Source organism: Pongo abelii, chromosome 18 (assembly GCF_028885655.2).
Source record: "Pongo abelii isolate AG06213 chromosome 18, NHGRI_mPonAbe1-v2.0_pri, whole genome shotgun sequence".
Taxonomy (NCBI): Eukaryota; Metazoa; Chordata; class Mammalia; order Primates; family Hominidae; genus Pongo; species Pongo abelii.
The window spans coordinates 14,229,713-14,248,645 of record NC_072003.2 but is presented as its reverse complement, the minus strand read 5'-3'; the positions used below and the strand labels follow the sequence as shown (position 1 = coordinate 14,248,645).

Below are 18,933 nucleotides of genomic sequence, written 5' to 3'. Positions count from 1 at the left end.
GGGTTTTACTGTGTTGGGCCTGGTGTTAGGGTTCAAGGCAAAGTCCTATGCTTACTTCCCTCTCTTTCCCTCTTCTGATGGTATCTCTCTCCACGCTGTGCTGCCTAGGGTTGGGGAGTGGGTGACATGGGTGATGTAAAGCTATCCTTTCTACCACTTTCAGTGTGTCTTTTAAAATTTTTGTGCTATAACCAGGTACTGTAATCTCTCGCCTGTTTTTCTTAGCTCTTGTGAAGGTGTTTTCAGGGATGGATAGTTGTTCGAATTGATTTTTCTGCCCTGGGACGAATACTGGAGAGTCTTGTTCCACCATCTTGCACCACCTTCTTTTGTATGTAACCTGTTAATCTTTTTAATCTTTGGCAATCCAATAGGAGACAAAAAATAGTATTTTTTTGAGATAACAAGGTTTCTAATTGGAATATACCTTTTAGGTTTTCAAAGACCTCCAATTTGATATTCTTACTAACGTGAAGAGTTTTCTTATTGAGAAGATACCTGTGGTTCTCATGCATAGATGAAATACTCTTGGACTTTAAATGTGATGAGACTGTCGAAGTATGTTGAGTTCTTTGTTTTTCAGTCTATTGCCTTCATTAACTCATCATAAATATTTTGAAACTATAGGTCAACTGACTGTTACTATTTCGAATACTGAAAGTTTTCCTCCATAGAGAACTCTCCCTTTGTTTTTTATTCACTTATAGTGCAGTTTCAAGAAGCTTTAAGGCTAGGCACGGTATCTCACAACTGTAATCCCAGCACTTTGGGAGGCTGAGGCAGGTGGACCGCTTGAGCTCAGGAATTCAAGACTGGCCTGCACAATAACATAGTGAAATCCCATCTCTGCAAAAAATGCAAAATTAGCTGGGCATGGTGGCTCACGTCTGTAGTCCCAGGTGTTCAGGAGGCTTAGGCAGGAGGATCACTTGAGGCTAGGACGTGGAGGTTGCAGTGAGCCAAGATCATGCCACTGCACTCCAGCCTGGGCGACAGAGTGAGACTCTGTCTTGAAAAAAATTAAAAAGATAAATAAAGAAGCTTTAGAGACTAATTTCTTAACATGCCTCAAACATAGATATCAATTGTGGAATAGCATATAGAATATGACTTACAAACTTGGGTGATGATATTATTGAGTTATGTGGATTATGTGACTATGCATTCATATGTAAACCTATGTTTACTGGTGTTGAATCTCTTCTGTCTAAAGGATTTTAACAGTTTCTGATGTGAGTGTGATCTTTAATTTTATATTTGCCTTAGATTTTATTTTAATCAAATAAGATTTACTTGAGGAAAGTTTCATATGAAGCATATACCAACTTTGTCATTGACCTATGGCTTGTTCTTTAACTTAATAAAAAGCCAATTAACTATCAGGAGCTATTTCAAATAAGAAAATCAGAGAGCCAGCATAGGCAATATAGTGAGACCCTGTCTCTACAAAAAATATTTAAAATTAAAATAAGAAAAAATTAGCAAGGCATGGTTATAATCCCAGCTACTCAGGAGGGTGAGGTGAGATGATTATTTGAGCCTGGAGTTGGTGACCAGCCTGGACAATATAGCAAGATCTCATCTCTTAAAGAAAAAAAAGCCAATTATAAGTCACCTTTTTTTTCTTCAGATAGAAAATACATCTTCTGGCCAAGTCTGATGGCTCAACGCCTGTAATCCCAGCACTTTGGGTGGCTGAGATGAGTGGATCACCTGAAGTCGGGAGTTCGAGACCAGCCTGGCCAACATGGTGGAACCCCGTCTCTACTAAAAATACAAAAAATTAGCCAGGTGTGGTGGCAGGCGCCTATAATCCCAGCTACTTGGGAGGCTGAGTCAGGAGAATCACTTGAACCTGGCAGGTGGAGGTTGCAGTGAGCCGAGATCGTGCCACTGCACTCCAGCCTGGGCAATAAGAGCAAAACTCCATCTCAAAAAAAAAAAAAAAAAAAGCAAAAAGGAAAATACAGCATTTAATAATATAGATTGCCTTTAATACTTTAATATCGATGCTTTTCTTTTCACTCCAAGTTAACATTGTTGACCACATACCACCAAGACAGAGACCAAGTAGTACAACTGGTATTTTATTCACTGGTTTACATCCATCACCTAATATAATACCTGGCACGCACATGGCAAACACCCACATTGTGTTTGAAGGAATGAATGGTTGGTAAATATTGTCATTGTTAGAATTAGGATGGAAATGAGAAGTGCCCTAAATTTTAATTTGGATAAGAAAACTAGCATCTGTGATTTTTATACGTGCCTAAATCTAAACATAGACAATTATAGTGATACTTGCTACCATAAGATTTTGTGACATTTTGTTTGAAATGTTGAATTGGCCTGTATCCCATTTATTTTCCAACTCTGCTTTTTTATTTGTGTGTTTTTGTTGTTGTCAAGGGAAAAGTAAGTATCTAAACTAGGTAGGATACTAGATCTTGTTAAATAATTATGTTTCATAATATAGACATGGGAAAGTTTTTCATAGTTATGTTATTTGAAGACAAAGCTAAAATGGATGTCCCAAAATATATTTTTAATTATAATGGAGATAAATTGAGCTATATTTTAAGTGTGGCTCAGCATTTCATTAAAAATAGAAGCAGAGAAATTGATTGCCAGCCTTTGAGAAGAATGTATAATAAATCTTTGTCCAGTATCCTGTCTTTTAAGCCTTTCTGACTCCTAACCAATTTTTCACAGCCAAACTAAACAAAGAAAATGGAATAATTAATAGATTTAAGTAGTGTTTTTGCCTCTCTTTTCATATACTTTGTTTCTGTTGGAATATGGGATTCCAAAGAGTTCATGAGCTAGTTTTAATCAGTATTTGAGCAGCAGTTATTTGCGTGTATAATGTCTTAAATTGATTAAATAATCCCCTAGCAATTTTTATTTGCACTTTAATTTGCTTAGCATCCCCTTTCTTAATAAATAATCCAAAATTAAATGCAGGCAGACTTGAAATAATTGAGTCTTCAATAGTAGAGTCTAAATTAATGAAGTTTTTTTAGACTTTAAAACTCTGATATCTTTTTGTGGCTAATGGTATAATCTTGTATTTGTTTTCTAAAATAACCAAATTTCTGGTTTCTTCAATCTCTTTTATGTGGCAATGCAGGAATTTGCTTATATGGTAGTTTTCATTTTACTGATGACTTAATTTATTTAATTGCATGCTTTAAAGCCCTGATTCTAAAAATACTCCTGGAAAGCAAGGAATTACTAGCAGTAGTTAAACAGGAGTCTTAATTAAAATTAAGGCTTTATTATTTATTTCTCCTCTTAGCTGCATTTGTAATAATTTTTACATTGTACTTAAACAGAAAGTTTTAAGAATTTTTCAGCATCTTTAATGACTTGGATTTTGTGCATCTGCAACAGTTTCTTCCTATTTTAGGCACAAAGCTTAAAGTTTAGACTGGCAGGGGAAGTAGTCATTTGATTGGAAAGTTGGGCAGAGGAGAAAAATTTTGTCTTCATATACAGAATTTGTAGCAGTAGAATATTCAGATGAAATTGTATTAAACTGTAACCCTAGGAAAAAAAATGAAGTACTTGTATACAGTACAGAGAATAGATCCCTAGCAAAGCCAACACTCAGGGCTTACTACTGTAGTATCTGCAGCTGAATTGGTCTCTCCCAAGAGTATTCTCATCTCAAAGTCTTAAGAGTAGAGTTTGGAAAGGGGAGGAGAGAACAGTAGCTTTGGGCCATAAGTTCCATGATGAGTTCAATAGTCAGTGAAACTCTCTAGGTTAAGGATGTGTACTTAACCTCTGAATGTCCTATCCCCCTTGAGAAATTTCCTCCCTTCCTAACTCTGGGCACTTTGTTTAGTGTTGTGGCATGCTGGAAATTTATCTTGAGTTGAGGAGAGGGAGTCTGACTGTATTGCTGCAGAGTCTAGGCTACTCTCTTTAAATAGATGTCCAATGTGGGAATATGGCTGAAAACCATCAGTTCCTCCCTTATCATAGCTAGGCAATGGCAAATATTAGAATTTCATGCAAGCTTTTCCTTCTTCAGTTTGCTCAGAGAGGACACCTAGTTCAAGGTGAAAATTAAGTGTTTGTGTATGTTAGACTCAGTAAGTTTTATTTTAAATATATTTCAGTCTGCTCTAATGTAACAAAGTTCTTCAGTCTGATTGTTCTAGCAGCTATCACTCAAACATTAATTGCTGTCAGTGTGAAAGGATATCCTCCTACATCTTTTCTGGAGTACTTGAAACCATCCCACTTCCTTTTTCTTTTACCTTAAGAACTGATTACTGACACTTGGGAATTACAATCAGATTGCATCAATCTTTATGGAAAGGTTGCCAATTACTGCACTGCAAAATATGCATTTCCCTCTAATAGTAAGTGTTTCTCTTGGTGTGTCTCTCAGTTCAGTGCTTTTAAATACCTCTTAGGTGAATGAATGCTTTGTGCCATGCCCTGATTTAATATATTTAAAAGACTTTATTCATGGCTTTGTTACCTTCAAGTCTATGGGAGGTGGAAATGGATGGAGGGGAATAATTTATGTAATATGAAATCTTCGTAAGATCTTTTGATTGATTAGATGTCCTTGGATAGAAGAAGGATGGCCGGTGACCATTACTTATACTGTGATATAAACTCTCAAATGAGCATGTTCTTTGAAGAGTTGAGAGCAGTGAGGAATTTTATGGTGGGGATGTACATTGAGCCTTGTGCAGTGTCTTTTGTGTGCATTACCTCATTTTGTTTTCACAATAGTTCTATGAGGATAGATGTAATTACCCCAGTTTTAAAGAGTAGAAGGGCTCAATGAGATTGTGAAATCAGGACTTGGGCTTGCAGCTAGTAGGTTAAAAACAAAACAAAACTGTGACTTGAATACAGATCTCTCTGGCTCCAACATCCATGCTTTCTTCCCTAGGACAGGGCAAGGTGGTGTTAGAATGCTCGAAAGTTCTTAGAATGTTGACATCGTAGACCATGGAAATGCTGAACAGAATGAAGATAACGCTACTTTATGAGCACCCCCAGCATTATTTTCACCATGCTCTATTTCTAATGCTCTTCAACATCAACTCATGAAGCCGAGGAGCCTGCCAGGGTGTCTGGCTCATCATGTTCAATACAGCAGAGACTTGTTTAATTTAGCAGCACTCTGAGATGAAAGGTTCATGACTGCCAAGTACAAACAGAACTTCTGCGGGATGTTAATTTGGTTATAGAAGAGAATGCTTGTTTTTCCTTGCTCTGTGCTAATAAAGAAGCTGGCACATTTTTTCATGAGCAAAAAGGACTTTGACTTATTAAATCTGTGTAATCAAAGAGAAGTAAGCAGTTCTGATAAACATTTTTGTTTGTGCACTCTTTGGTTAATTCCATTCTGTACCTGCCAGCAAATTGCAAATTGCATGCTTTTTTGTTCTTTCCTCTTTTTTATTTTGGATTTGGTTTTATGGTTGGTCACTGTAGGGATTTATTGGTAGGAAAATAAATTATTTCCTCATTTGAACAGATTGTGTGTTTTTACAACAGGTTATCTTGTAGCAAGCAGAATGATTCAACCAGGCCTCTGCACAGAGGTGTTGCTATATGACTTTGACCATTTTAAATAATAACAGCTTTATTGAGATATAATTCATATACCATAAAGTTTACCCTTTTAAAGTGTAGAACTCAATGATTTTTAGTATTCTCACACAGTTGTACTTCTGACAAATTCACTTCTGACTAATTCCAGGACACTTTCATCACCCCAAAAAGAAATCTCATATCCACTCTCCATTCTCCCCTCTGTCTCTCTCACCTGTAGAAGCCACTCATCTACTTTCTATCTCTGTGGATTTACTTGTTCTGGACATGCCATGTAAATGGAATCATAAAATATGTGACCTTTTGTGTCTGGCTTTTTTCTATGTTGCAACATGTATCAGAACTTCATTCCTTTTTATTGCTGAGTAGTATTCTATTGTGTAGATAATACTACATTTTGCTTATTTCTTCATCAGTTGATTGACATTGTGGTGGTTTCCACTTTTTGGTTATTATGAATCATACTGCTGTGAACATTTGCATATAAATTTTCTAGTGGACGCAGGTTTTCATTTCTTTTGGGTATATACATACCTAGGAGTGGAATTGCTGGGTTATATGGTAACTCTGTATTTAACTTTTTGAGGAAATGCCCAACTGTTTTCCAAAGTGCACCTGCTTTTGTGTGAAGGTGCACCTTTTTTGTTCTCAGCAACATTTGAGGGTTCCAATTTCTCCACGTCCTTGGCAACACTTTGCCATGATTATGTTTTTCAAAGTAGCCATCCTAATGGATGTGAAGTGGTGTCTCATGATTTTGATTTGCATTTCCCTGATCACTAATGATATTGAACATCTTTTCATGTGCTTCTTGGCCACTTGTATATCTTTGTTAGAGAAATACCTACTCAAATTATTTGCCCATTTTTAAAATGGACTGTCTTTTTATTGAGTAGTGATAGTTCTTTATATATTTTGTATACACATACACACATCCAAACACCCCCACCCTTATCAGATATATGAATTGTAAGATTTTCTCTCCCATTCTGTGATTATCTTTTCACTTTCTTCATGTTGTTCTCTGAAGCAAGTGGTGTTTTAATTTTGATGAAGTCCAGTTTTCCAGTTTGTTTTGGTTGCTTGTGCCATTCTCTCTCTGTTGGAAATTTTCTTTAAGTGAAAAAATTACACTTTATTTCTAGACATCTCCCATTTTAAAAATTTGTACAAAATTAAATAGTTTATTAACTATACAATGAGTAAGAGGTATTAAACATCTTTTGTGTTTTCAGATATTCTCAGCTCATTCAATGTGAGAAAACCAAATTTCCTAACCTTACACCCAATGTGCTTTTTTCTTTTTTAAATCAGAAAGATGTCTTTCATTGTTCTGCATCACTTAAAATGCACGCATCATCCCATGAACATTTATGTGTCTAATACATACTGAGCACTTTGCAGGGCTTGAGGATCCAGAGGTGAGTGGGACGTGGCCCTATCTTTAAGGAACGGGAGCTCACATGCCATGCTAGAAGCTTCCACAGAGGACTGTGGTGGTGCCAGGAGGGGGAAGGGAGCAGTCTCCTCTTTCGGGTGAGAGTACTTTATAGAGGAGTTGGTGCTGGTGCTCAGTCTGCAAAGATGGGTGGGTGATCAGAACTTTTTGTTATAGTCTGTGAGCCTCTCTTCTGGTTACTTCCTGCCATGTATGCCAAGTACACTAGCACCAGATATCTCACAACAACCATATCTAGGAGTATTGATATAATAAAATGTAGATAGAGGTGTGACGACTCTGATGCCTAAAAGTGAGCCCAAAGAAAACCATTTTAATTTTTTCAGGTTTTCAAAATCAGTTCAGCATGGTGTGTGTGTGTGTGTGTGTGTATGTGTGTGTGTGTGTAGTTCTGTATAGTCACAGCATAAAATATGAGGCAAGGAGTGACAGTTGCTTGGCTGGAGAGGAAGACTGATTATAGATAGTTGAGTGTGTCCCATTAAGGAATTTAGATTTTGCCCTTAGTGATGGGGAGTCACTGAAGAGTCCAGCAGCGGGGAGGTGATTGGATCACTCTAGTTACTATACCATGGACACTGGATGCAAGGGGCAGGTCTAGAGACAGGCAACCCATTAGGCTGTTACACGAGTCCAGGTGACAGTTGATGAGGACCTGAAGTAGGGCATTGGTGGTGGAGTTGTAGAAGACAGAGGCTGGAGATGTTCAGGAGGTGCTAGTCAGGGCTCTTGGCTGCAAGTTAGCAGAAACCTCACTCAAACTATCTTAAGTTAAAAGGGGAGCTAATTGGAAGATTCCTAGAGAAGATTGCAAAAGGAATGAAATGCTGCAGAAGCCAGCACAATTTCAGGGACCTCAGGGATTAGAAGTGGAACATTATCACAGGGTAGGAGCCATCTTCACAGTAACCAACCAAGAGGAAGGAAACAGCTTTTCCCTCCCAGCTTTGGTTTTAAAATCCCAGGGGCACTCTTGGCCTTGGGAGTTTGTGCCCCCCCGGCCAGGCACTGGGGTCTTTGTTGGAAGCTCTCTATCACCATCACACTGAGAGTTCCTAGAAGAAGTGGAGAAGGGTTGTTCTGGCAGAGCCATCTGTGCACGTCCACTCTAGGCATATGGGTTGGACCCAGAGATCGAAACACTCTGAGAATAAGGGAAAGGTCAAGAATGCCTCCCAAGCCGGGCGTGGTGGCTCACGCCTGTAATCCCAGCACTTTGGGAGGCCGAGGCGGGCAGATCACTTGAGGTCAGGAGTTCGAGACCAGCCTAACCAACATGGTAAAACCCCGTCTCTACTAAAAATAAAAAAATTAGCTGGGCATGGTGGCACCTGCCTGTAATCCCAGCTACTCAGGGGGCTGAGGCAGGAGAATTGCTTGAACCCGGGAGGCGGAGGTTGCAGTGAGCCGAGATTGTGCCACTGCCCTCCAGCCTGGGCGACAGAGCGAGACTTCATCTCAAAAAAAAAAGAAAAAAAAAAAAGAATGCCTCCCAAGTTAGTGGCTTTGGTAACCTATGATGGCACCACTTCTGTCCAATAAAAAGGTTCAGGGATATGCAAGCCAGGTACAGTGAGTAAAGTTTAGATCAGCTTAGTACCACACTACTCAGAAATTGTGTCTATGTTACATAGTTTTGTGATCGTTTGGTTGACTTGGCTTCCTTCACTATTAGAAGCCCTGAGAGGACAGGGACTATTTTTTTTTTTTGCTGCGATTCTCCAGAGCCCAGCATACTGTACTTGGCGCATAGTGGGTATACAGTGTATATCTATGTATGAATGAATGAATGCAGGTGACCATTTGCAGTAGGCAGTTAGATTGTTTGATTGGATCTCAGGTAAGGGTAGGAAACAGATTTAGGAGTTATCTGTGTAGGGCTAGATGGTTGACAATTCTTTAAAGTTATTGAGGAAGGGACCTTTATAAAATTTCAGATGTTGTCTAGACCTGTGATTTTTATGTCCAGGTAATGAAATCGTGCCTTTTCTTTCCTTTTTTGTCCTGTTTAGTTTTTAATGCCAGTAATTATCTGCTGACAATCCTGCCAATGATATTTTTAAAATTTTGTTACAGATTATGATTAGACTTATGATAGATAGGAAAATAAAGGTGATAAAGACAGAGATTCTATTTCCTTTTTAAGAATAACTGACTCATGGGATGAAACTTTGGATATGATTTCAGATCACTCCTGTAAACTCTTACAAGAGATGTTTGTAAAACACTTGGAACAATACAGATTGTACTAAGAAAATGTGCTTTGATCAACTCTGGAGATACAAAGCAGGAAACTTAATAAATCAAGTCCTATTTGTGAATGGAAAGGACTGGAAGTTCACCTTAAAAGTAAGAATTCAGCTTACATCAAGACTTAAATTTTGTAGTCTAAATAGCAGATGTTAACTTAGTTTCATCTTTTATATAAAAATAAAATGAATTATAGACTTCATATCTTGGCATCTTGAAATCTGACTCCTGATTCCTCTCTCTTAATGACTATTGGAACACTAGGCTAGAAATGGAATTTGACTTTGGTTTTTTTACCCTTTAATTTTTGAAGTCAGTGTGCTTCCAACTCTGTCTTCCCTCTGTAGTCAGGAAAACCAAACTATTGTTAGCTTGGATATGCTATAATTTTTGTTATGGAAATATTAGAAAAGCACAGTTGTATTTATATAAAGAGCGATATTATATTCATACTTAAGAGAGATGGATTTTTTTTTTTTACAATTTAAAGCATAAATACAATTGTATTACTTTTATAGGCCAAGCACTCTTGTCCTGCCACCCTTCCATACGACAAGATATTATAGTAAACTGCATATATTTTTAGTGTTTTTGCATATTGCCTAGATTCCTTTTTTTAAATTTGCAGTACAGATGTGAGCCATTTTTATTTATTTACTTAATTTTTTACTAAAGAACTTTAATTAAATTTGGCTCTGAATGCAGGTCAGTATCTTAGCAAGTTGTAATTTAGTAGAGCATTTCTCTCTAAGAACTCAAATCGAGTTACAGCATCTCAGCTTTTTAAATTAATCTAAGGGGTATATAGATACTATGATTATTTAAAAAATAACAGATTTTCATTTGAATTGCAGATTAATGCTTGTTCTTTCAGGTAAAGTTTGAACAAATATCTAATAGACTAAGACTTTGTATATTTTGAATTTTACCAAAGTGACTCAAAAACTGGGAAAGTATATTTTAGATTTTAGTGATGAGGTCAAAATCCTGGATTTGAGTTCTGCATAGTTTGGTTAAGTAATTACATGGAAAATTTCTGTGCCAGGATCCCAGACCCCTGCAAATTGTGTCACTTCTAAAATCAGTTATAGAGCTGAAGTTTTTAAAATGTTAATTTCTGGAGGCACCCCTTATCAGCTCCTGGAAAAAATAATTAAAATGTATCTAACATAATATAGCTTTTTCTATTTTCTGAAATGATTCTATTATTTAAGAAGTAGTCAGCTTTGTTCTTTGCTAATTAATTCTTCAAAGGTAGTGTCATTCAAAGTGGAGAAAAAAGTTACAGCGTAGATGTCAGGGAGAGAGGAAGCAGCTCTTTTAGATGATTGTAAACATGTGGCCCCGATGAAAGAAGCCTGAATCCCTTACAGAGTTTGTCTCTGGGCTTGTCTGGCTCACTCTTGTTGCACCACGTAAGATGACAAGATTGCTTTCAGGTATACAGTATTTCCACTCATTTAATTTCCGGTTTTTTAAATGACTGATAAATATAATTCAAAAAGGAGCATTAAATAATAGGGCATTAAATAATCTCTGTCTAGATTTAGTTGAATTAAGGGAAGAATTTGTCTGAGTATAGAAAGTATAAAACAGTTAAAATGCATTTGTTTAAATGTAGGTAGAATTTAGGCTGAAGTGTTGCCTAGCAGATACAATGAATTTGATAATTGATTATAAGTTTTACATATATATGTAAGCAGATGAGATATTTCTAATGTGCTTCATCTGTAGTTTCTATAGTTTTAAGTAGCTGACAACTCTTGTTTATGCTCCCTATTGAATAATCTTTCTTAATGGACAGAGAAAGCAGGAGCTATTCACCTAGTTCTTGCTCCTGTTAATAAAATCTAAGTTTCACCCTGCATCTCAAAGTTAGCAAAATGGTGTACAGAAATTCTAAAAGAGTGGGAATTATGTGGTTTGTAAATTTCTTTAATTAATGTGTTTTCCGTGAAACTGCAGTATATAATACAGGTAGAAGAGGAGTTTTGGTCAGGGAATAGTGGAAAGCGGGGCTGGCGCTCCGCTGCACTCCAGGAGCATCATTCTAAAAGCCACTGTTCCATGCTGTCATTAATGAATGTGGAGTCTTTTTTGGAGAAACAAAGGATAAATTACCCATCTATCTATCCTTTTTGTTACAGCTTTATGCTAATTATTTGCTTGTATGATAAACACTGACATTTCCTATCAGAATTATTTTAAATATATAAAGCCACTTTAAACATCACCAGGAATAATAATAGCACTGCTGGTTAGGGCACCCCGTAGGTCTAAAATAGTCTTCTTATCTTACCAAAGAGAACTTGCCTGACTTTGTAAGATTATGGTAACAAAGGCTACCTGAAAGGCAGTGCATGGAAGGTAAATTGCTGAGTATACCCAGTCCTGCCACAGCGTTGTTTCTCTCCCATGTTAAGACATACAGTCAGATTAAAGTGAATTAGAGAATAATAACCACACTGAGAATAATTAAACATCAAGTGCTTATGGTGAAATGAGTCCACATTATCAGGCAAGTGTGGTTCCACTTGGGGCCTGGCTTGGGAGACTCCCTTGTAGAGGATTCAGGATGCCCTCTGTGCTATTAGTAATGGGAAATGGCTTTGTGACCTTGGGCAAGTTACTTAAGCTTGTTAACACTCTACCTGCCTGTAAAATGCTCCATTATAGAGTTGTTCTGAGGATGAATGAAGATGCTGCATATAAAGTACACATTGTAAATTGCCTATAGATGTTAAGCCATGGAACAATATCTTCCTTCAAAAGAAAGGGCAATAATTGGCAGTGCAGGTGTCATGAGAACCACACCTTTGTTCTGAACTTGAGTGAAACTCAAACTACATCAGGCATCATTTCACCATTTTAAAAGTAAATACTGGAAATGAAACAGACAGATTTCATCATTTTAACTATCAGCTGTTGAATGTCTCTGCTTTTGGATACTTTTCTTACCATTTTACCCAAAACAGAACCATCTTCACTTTTCAAAATCTGAAAAACAAAGAAGAGAAAGTAAAATGACTGAATACTGTGGCTTGTTTTTTGATCTTTTGTTTTCATGATTATTGCTTCTCTATCAGAATAAGAATATTTACAAACTGTACTGAATGCACTATTTACAACAGTGCTTACAAGCAGTGTCAAATGTAGATATAAATTGGGTATGATATGTTCAAAACATGTGACAGGGAATCATGTCAGGCAAAATTTACTGAAAGTTTATTGGTTAGTACAGTTGTTCTTTTGAGAATAAAAACATGACAGTTTAGAGGTAAGCTGAAATTAATTAATTAATGTATTTATTTATTTATTTATTTATTTATTTATTTAAGACGAGTCTCACTCTGTCGTCCAGGCTGGAGTGCAGTGGCGCGATCTTGGCCCACTGCAACCTCCGCCTCCTGGGTTCAAGTAATTCTGCCTCAGCCTCCCGAGTAGCTGGGATTACAGGCATGTGCCACCACACCCAGCTAAGAATTTTTGTATTTCTAATAGAGACAGGGTTTTACCATGTTGGCCAGGCTGATCTCGAACTCCTGACCTCAAGTGATCTGCCTGCTTCGGCCTCCCAAAGTGTTGGATTACAGGTGTGACTCACTGTGCCTGGCCAGCAACCTGAGATTTAGGAAATGAATAACTATTTCTAAGGAATTCTGAAGCACGTGTCACCAGCAGTTATCTCTAACAAGAGATTTTTATTGATTATATGTCCAATGTAGGAGTTCATTGGATTCTTTTGGAGAAAAAGTCTAAAAAAGAAGTACTATTGCAGGGGAGAAAAGATAATAAAAGGTTTCAAATGTATGCCCTCGAGTAGCTGTAAAATAGCCTACATATTGTGGCAAGAGATGTGGACCTTTGGGTTTTATTTGTGATAAGTTCATAAGCTTACATCTTCTATAAAATGTAATTTTCATACTTCGTCTAGTTAGCATTGAATTCTCTGAAATCGACAATAAAGAATATGCTATGGTACAGAATGTTGTCTTTGATACCAACCTTTAGAGAATTTACTTAAAACTTCCTAGTATTTTTTTTTTTAAATCATTTTGGGTCCCTGTTCCTAAGCTTTTTACATTCTTTGGTGTTTGCAAGCCAGAAGGACCTCTTGGAGCTGTCAAGCTCCATTCTTCTTGCTGTATGTAGAAGTAGTTTTCTTTATATTTGTCCCGAATTCACTTAGGTTTCAAGACATACCTCTCACTCTAGAATTCTCAGCATTTGGACTACAGTTCTTTAGCCATCATTAGCATTTATTATCTTAACTTTGTATTAGAAGAATCATTGTTTTAGTCTACCTATAGCCTATTTCCATTGATTTTCTTTAGTTGTGTTATTTAAATGCAATGATTATGACCTTATAAATTATTCTAAGAGAAGATGCAGAGTGGCCTTGCAGTTCAGTACTGACCATTCTGCATGAAATCCAGTACTTACAACAATGCCAGACATAGAGTATATGTGCAATAAACGTTTGAGTTAATGAATTCCTTTAGGGCAGATTGTGGTTATGATATTTTCAGTATTAAGTGACCAAGCATTCAGTTCTGGTAGTTTAGCTAAACATTCAGGTTTCATTTGAAGCTAATAAACAGACGACCGTGCAATCCAGGAAGACCGGTTTGTTCACTTTCCCATCCAGTAGTAATTTACTTTTGTAGCTGTGTTTATATAGAGTAAAGGTCAAAGGAAAAAGTGTATTTGAAGCAGTTACAGCAATTGGTTTGCAATAGTGAAAGATTTTCAGTATGCTAATTAAAAAGGGACAATTCAAATGGGATATTATAAAATGTAAACTGTTCTTTTTGTAAACAGCTTTATTGAGGTATAATTGACATCCAGTAAACTGCACTTTTAAAGTGTACAATTTAATCAGTTCTGACATGTGTACACCCATGAAACTATCATCCCAATAAAGATGATGAACATATCCATCACCCCCCAAAATTTCTTTGTATGGCTTTGTAATCCTTCCCTCATGCTCCTTTGCCCCTGTTTCCAGGCAACCACTGATCTGCTTTCTGTCTCTGTAGATTAGTTTGCCTGTTCGAGGGTTTTGTATAAGTGGAATCATATCATATGTACTCTTTTTTGTTTGACTTCTTTCAATCAGCCTAATTATTTTGAGATTTGTCCATGTTGTTGAGTACATCAATAGTTCATTTCTTCTTAGACATAGTTGGTTGTATAGATATGCCACAATTTGTATATCTGTTCACTGTTTTTGTTGTTGTTGTTGATGTGTTTACTGTTGATGGCTATTTGGGTATTTCCAGTTTGGGGCTATTACAAATAAAATCAATCTGAACATTTATATGCAAGTCTTGGTATGGACTCTGTTTTCTCTTGGGTAAATACCTAGGAGTAGGATGGATGGGTGTCTGTTTAACTTTTTTTTCAGAACTGCCAAACTGTTTCCAAGTTGTCATTTCCTTTTATATTCCCGCCTGCAGTACATGAGAATTCCAGTTGCTCTGTGTCTGGAATTTGGCATGGTCAGTCTTTTCACATTATTCATTCTAATAGATGTGTAGAAGTAGCTCATTGTGGTTTTAATTTGCATTTTCCTAATGACTAATGGTGTTGAGCGTATTTTCATGTACTTATTTGCCAATACTTGGTAAAGTATCAAATCTTTTATATGTTTATTTATTGAGTTGTTTGTTTTCTTATTACTGAGTTTTGAGAGTTCTTTGTATACTCTGGATATAGATTATCAGATTTATGGTTTGCAGTGTTTTATCTCAGCCTATGACTTATCTTTTCACCCTCTTAACATTCTTTCAAAGAGCAGTTCTTGATTTTGATAAAGTTCAATTTATCAATTTTTTATTTTATGCATTGTGTTTTTGGTGTTATAACTAGGAGTTCCACCTAACCTGAGGTCACAGAAGGTTATCTCCTTTGTTTTCTTGTAGAATTTTGATAGTTTGGGTTTACACTTTGGTATATGGCCCATTTTGACTTAAATTTTGCAATATGGCCCATTTAGATTTAGTTGTTGCATGTGGTGAAAGATGTAGATCAAAGTTCATATTTCTTGCATATGGCTATTTAGTTGTTCCAGCACCATTTGTTGAAATGACTATTCTCACTTCATTGAGTTGCCTTTGCATCTTTATAAAAAAATCAGTTGTTCATATATGTGGGCCTATTTTGGCCTCTGTTTTGTTTCATTAATCTATTTGTCTTCACACCAGTACCACACTGTCTTAATTATTGTAGCTTTATAATGAGTCTTGAAATCTAATAGTGTTAGTCCTCCAACTTTTTAATTTTTTACAAAGTTGTTTGAGCTATTCTGGGTCCTTTCCATATCCATTTGGAGTTTAGAATCAGCTTCTCAAGTTATACAAAACAGCCTGCTGGGATTTTTAACTAAGATATTGATAGTCAGTTTGGAGAGAATTGACTTCTTAACAACATTAAGTCTGAGTCTTCCAAACCAAGAACATATTATTTCTCTCAATTTATTTATATTTTTTAAAATTTCTCTAGGCAGTGTTTTTAAAGTAGAGATCTTACACATCTTTTGTCAGATTTATTCTAAATATTTCGTATTTTTTGGTGTTATTAAAATAGTATTTTTTAAATTTTCAATATAAAATTACGTGGGTTTTTTTGGTGGGTTTTTTTTCCTGGTTTTTTTTTGTTTGTTTGTTTTTTGTTTTTTTTTTTTAAAGACAGAGGGTCTGTCACCCAGGCTGGAGTGCAGTGGCACAATCTCAGCTCACTGCAACCTCCGCCTCCTTGGCTTAAGTGATCCTCCTAAGTAGCTGGAACCACAGGTGCATACCACCATGTCCGGCTAATTTTTTTGTATTTTTTGTAGAGACAGGGTTTCACCCTGTTGCCCTGACTGGTCAAGTGATCTCTCTACCTCGGCCTTCCAAAATGCTAGGATTACAAGTGTGAGTCACCATGCCCAGCCGTATTCTGCATCTTTTCTTTTCTTTTCTCTTTTTTTTTTTGAGACAGAGTCTTGCTGTGTCGTCCAGGCTGGAGTGCAGTGGCACGATCTTGGCTCACTGCAGCCTCTGCCTCCTGGTTTCCAGCAATTCTCCTGCCTCAGCCTCCCAGGTAGCTGGGATTACAGGCACACACCACCACACCCAGCTAATTTTTGTGTTTTTAGTAGAGATGGGATTTCACCATGTTGGCCAGGCTGGTCTCGAACTCCTGACCTCAGGTGAGCCCACCTCGGACTCGCAAAGTGCTAGGATTACAGGTGTGAGCCACTGTGCCCAGCCATTCTGCATCTTTTCTATACTCACTACTAGCTTTTTTTGTAGATTTTATTGGATTTTTGTAATCATGTTATTTTTAAACGAAGACAGTTTTACTTCTTCCTTTCTCATCTGAGTGCCTATTACTTATTTTTCTTGCCTTATTGAACTGAGCAGAACCTCTAGCAGAACCTGTGTAATGTTGAATAGAAATGGTGAAAGTGGACATGCTTGTCTTGTTCCTCATATTAAAGGGAAAACACTAAGTCTTTTATTATTAAGTGTGATGTTAGCTGTAGGTTTATTGTGGACTCCTTTATCAGGTTGAGGATGTTCTCTTCTATTCCTAGTTTGCTGAGAGTTTTTATCAGGAATGGATGTTGGATTTTGTTAGATATTTTTCAGCATCTATTGAGATAATCATTGGTTGTTATTTTTTAATTCGTTAATAGGGTGAATTATATTGTGTATCGCATGGTAAACCAGCCTTACATTCCTAGGATAAACCCCATTTGGTCATGTACCTTTTCTTATGTGTTGAATTTAATTTGTTAAAATTTTGTTTAGGATTTTTATATCTCTGCTCATGAGGGACATAAGAGCCTCTTGTAGTGTCTTTGGTTTTGGTATCAAGTTAATGCTGGCCTAATAGAACAAGATGGGGAGCATTTTCTCCTGTTCAATTTTATGAAAGAATTTAGATAGAATTGGTATTACATTTTTCCTTAAACATCTGCTAGAATTCACCAGTGAAGCTATTTGAATCTGATGTTTTCTTTGAGAGATTTTAAACTACAAATTCAATTTTTAAAATAGATCTGTGGTTATTCAGGTTATTTATTTCTTCTTGAGTGAGTTTAGTAGTATCTTTCAAGGAATTTGTCCATTTCATCTAAGTTGTTGAATTTATTGGCTTAAAGTTTTTCATAATATTCCCCTATTAGCATAGAATCTATGGTGACATTGCCTCTCTGACTTCTGATATTGGTAATTTGTGTCTTCTCTCTTTTTTCCTGATCAGTCCAACTGGAGGTTTATCAATTTTATTTACCTTCTCAAAGAACCAGCTTTTGGTTTATTGATTTTTCTCGATTTTTGTGTTTTCTGTTTCATTGGATTTTTCTGCTCTTCATTGTTTTCTCTTTTCTGTTTACTCTCTCTGTGGGTATATATAATTATGTAAGTTTTTTTTTTTTTTTGCTAAGTTTTTCTAATTTTAAGGGTAAAGTGCTGTTCATTTCAGGTGCTAATTTGAGCTGTTTCCTCTCTAAGACATATAAGATATTGAGGCTCAGAGAAGTTAAGACAGACAGTTAAGATATATAGCCTATGTTGTTTTTCTTATAGTATAATAACTATGGTAGAAGCAAGTAGAGGTGCAGAGGGAATACACAGAATAGTGCTTAGCTTGTGAGGAGTGGCGTGAGGAGAGCCCCTTGGAGAAGTTGATGTCTCAGGTATCGTATTTTGGTGAAGTCTATGGATAAGTCTATCAGACCAAACCCAAATTATTAGTTCTTAAAGTTTATTTTACATTGACTACAGATCTCTTTCTTGGTTGCTGTATTGTGAAAAATGAGTTAGAATATGCCAGGAGTAATTTTGCACACAGCTAATGTTCCTTTGGGTTTGATTGACAAATCTACTTTCAATTTCTATTAACACTGTTTGTGGTGGTCATGGTAACTGTAGCTGTAATAGTTTTGGCAAGTGTTGCTGACAAGATTCTGTTGAAAAGGAGGAAAACTCGGGGGTAGAGTGAGGCGAGATTATTATAAAGATCTACATCAGTATCCCACTGAAAACTTAGGGTCACTTAGTAACAGATATTTCTGTGATAAACTATTCCTTGTTTAAGACAAGTTCTAAGTTTTTTTAAGAAAGGATTTTCATCATTAAAAAGGCATAGAATTCTATGATTTTTTAAATAAGTGGAGTGAAACCAGCCTAATGTAATAACATCTTCTCATTGTCCCTATTAGAAAGTTTGAGTTCCTCTCCAATTTAAATCAAGATGCTATATTTAGGTATTTTGAAAAATACATAACAGCTGTTTGCTGAGAGGCACTAATGGGACCGGTGGTCAATTGTAGGGAAGAAACAAAAGGAGAAAAATAGAGGAGTTATTTTCAAATGGCCATGAGGGCAGAGGGTTTGTGTGTATTATTTTAGTTTCTCTTTAAAGAAAAAAAAAGTGCAACCTCAGTCTTTTAAAGAAAAGAAATTGTGGTTGAAAGAGCAAGCTACTCCTTTGATAGTTTGATTTTCAAAGTTAAAACTTAATTTTGTAGAGGAGAAAACAGCAGCTGGGCTAAGCAGCTAGTTTTGTGACAGTGCAAGAACCAGAATCCAGACTCTTGAGTCAGGAAACTGGGTTCTAATCCTGACTCTTAATCACGGGCT

The 18,933-nt window shown here is 36.5% G+C and overlaps 1 protein-coding gene across 7 annotated transcripts in view; it reads left to right on the top strand.

Annotated features, from left to right (window-relative positions):
* The window catches only part of MRTFB (myocardin related transcription factor B), a 195,564-nt gene that overhangs the window by 12,264 nt on the left and 164,367 nt on the right, over positions 1-18,933 (top strand). For 3 of the 7 annotated variants that reach the window (XM_054533491.2, XM_054533492.2, XM_054533494.2), the window contains exon 3: positions 9,236-9,397. The exons of the other annotated variants lie outside the window; for them this stretch is intronic. The gene's annotated coding sequence lies outside the window, so the exon portion shown is untranslated. The remainder of the gene's footprint in view (positions 1-9,235; positions 9,398-18,933) is intronic. 7 annotated transcript variants of the gene reach the window in all.